Below are 2,754 nucleotides of genomic sequence, written 5' to 3'. Positions count from 1 at the left end.
TGAGCCTCCCTGGAGGCTTGTAAACTTAGAATACACCTTGCTTTTGCATTCTGTACCTAAAGTCTCCAGTGGCAGCTTTGGGGATGAGATCTGGGCATAACACAGGCCAGTTTGGGCTATAGAGATCCTGTCTCAAAACCAAATGGGATGGGAATATGGTGACACACGCCTTTAATCTCAGCACTGGAGATAAAAGACCCAGATACAGTTTCCCCAGAAACCCAAAAGAGCTGAGGAAAGAGATATCTTAAAAATAAGTCAGTTCCCCCTTCCTGGAGAGGGTAAAGACAAGTGTTTTCAAAAGAACAATCAGGATGTCTGGTGGGAACCAATTAACCACGAGATGCCCCTCTCCAGAGATAACAAGACCAGACCCCGGAGATGAGTTGTAAAACTCCTGACAGGGCAAACAGATAAGCTAGAATAAGACAAAGTCCAGGCCCGGGAAAAACTGGACCAATCAAGGATGGACCCGTACTAACCTCCTCCCCTCTAAGAAATTGTATGGGTTTTGCCTATAAAAACTAACTTCCCCAAGAAAGAGTAACTCTTCTCTGCCTCCCTTGAGATGGCTTGAGTTGAGTTCCCTGTCATGACTTGTAACAGATAAACCTTGCTTTTGCATTCTGCTATGCTCATCCTTGGTGGTCTCTCTGGGGGTCACGATCTGGGCACAACATGGATAACAGAACTTATTAAGATATAAACTGAGGTGATTGGCTTGATCAGTTTGGGAGACAACTAGGCAGTGGGACCAAGTCCTGTGCTTATTGCATGAGTTGACTGTTTGAAAACTAGAGCTTATGCAGGGACACTTGGCTCAGTCTGGGAGGAAGGGACTGGACCTCCCTGGACTGAGTCTACCAGGTTGATTGCAGTCCTCCGGGGAGGATTTGCCCTGGAGGAGGTGGGAATGAGGGGTGGGCTGGGGGTAAGAGGAGGGTATGGGAGGGAGGAGAATAGGGAAACCCATGGCTGATATGTAGAACTGAATGGTATTATAAAATAAAATAAAATAAAAAATTAAAAAAAAGATATAAACTGAGGAAATACACTCACGATTACAGAACAGAGTAGACAGCGGAAGTCGGCCTCTGATCTGACCAGGAGTGAATCCACCACGCAGGCAGGATCAGGGAGCAGGGTCCTGTGACCCTTCTCCAACTCCTTATAAGGGGTCACATACAATGGCAGGAAGCACCACCTCCTTTGGGCTGTATAGCCCAAGGTCATGGGCAGAGCAAATACCACTACACTCCATGACCCACCATGGCAACTCTTATAAGGAAAACATTTAATTTGGTCTACCTTACAGTTCAGAGGTTTAGTTCATCATCATCATGGTGGGACGTGGCAGAGTGCAGGTAGACATGGTGCTGGAGAAGGAGCTGAGAGTTCTAAATCTTGATCCTCAGGAAGCAGAAGGGAACTAAGACACTAGATGGGGCTTGAGCATGTGAGACCTCAAAGCCCGCCCCCACAGTGACACACTTCCTCCAACAAGGCCACACCTCCTAATAGTGCCCCTCCCTCTGAGCCAAGCATTCAAACACACCATTTTGGGTTGAGGGGGATATTTATTCAGACCACCACACACTGTTTCCTTGGTGTTATCCTTCCCCTCTGGCTCTTAGAATCTTTCTACTTCCTCTTCTACATATGATCCTGAGCCCTGAGGGCTTTGATGAAGACGTCACATTTAAGACTGAGTGTTCCAGGGGCTAGAGAGATGGCTCAGCAGTTAAGAGCACTGGCTGCTCTTCCAGAGGTCCTGAGTTCAATTCTCAGCAACCACATGGTGGCTCACAACCATCTGTAGTGAGATCTGGTGTCCTCTTCTGGCCTGCAGGGCATGCAGGCAGAACAGTGTATACATAATAAATGAATAAATCTTAAAAAAAAAAAAAAAAAAGACTGAGTGTTCCAAGGTCTCCCGCTTTCTGTGCATTGGATGTGGGTCTCTTTAGTTCCCATTTACTGCAAGAGGAAGCTTCTCTGATAAAGGCCGAGCAAAACACTGGCTTATGGGTATAGCAAAATGTCATTCGGAGTCATTTTATTGTTCTGTTCCCTTAGGGGAATGATAGTATTTGGTTTCCCCCAGCCCATGGCCTATCTTGTCTCAGTTCTTAGCCACCTGAACAGTGTCGGCCCTGGGTTCCTTCTCACGGAGGGGCCTTAAATACAGTCAGTGGTTGGTGACTCCCACACGCTTCGGCCACTATGGCACTAGTGACTTGCAGACACGTCACACCGTAGATGGAAAGTGTTGCAGTTGAGTTGGTGTTTTCCTTCTCTTCTGGTGGCACCCAGAGTTCCAGTGCCATAAACACCAGTCAGTAGAGGGAAAGTTCTAGTTAAGCTCCAGCTCCACTTCCCCATGTTCAATGAATTATAGAGCTGTTGTCTTCAGTAGGAGGGACTTCCGCTCGGTTTGTGGAGAGCAACTGATAGCCTTGGCAAGAGCCTGAGTTGTTTGGGGGTCAACAACTCAATTAGATGTAACCGATTCCAGACACTTGGTGACAAGAGAGGTCTAGCTGGGGCATTGTCTCCCCCATTATTTGGGGGCTCCATTTAGATCTATTTCACGTATGTATATAGTTGAAGAAGCTTCTATCAGTTTCCATGTGATCCCTCAAAGGGTGGTTATCGAGCATGAGGTGTCCCTCCCTTAACCCCCTTCTTTAGCTCCTGTTGTGTCCGGCGTTCAGTTCACAAGGGTCCGTGGAAGAATCAAGGTCACTCTAGGAT

The sequence above is a fragment of the Peromyscus maniculatus genome, chromosome 7, assembly GCF_049852395.1.
Source record: "Peromyscus maniculatus bairdii isolate BWxNUB_F1_BW_parent chromosome 7, HU_Pman_BW_mat_3.1, whole genome shotgun sequence".
Lineage (NCBI taxonomy): Eukaryota > Metazoa > Chordata > Mammalia > Rodentia > Cricetidae > Peromyscus > Peromyscus maniculatus.
This window is presented reverse-complemented; position numbering follows the sequence as displayed.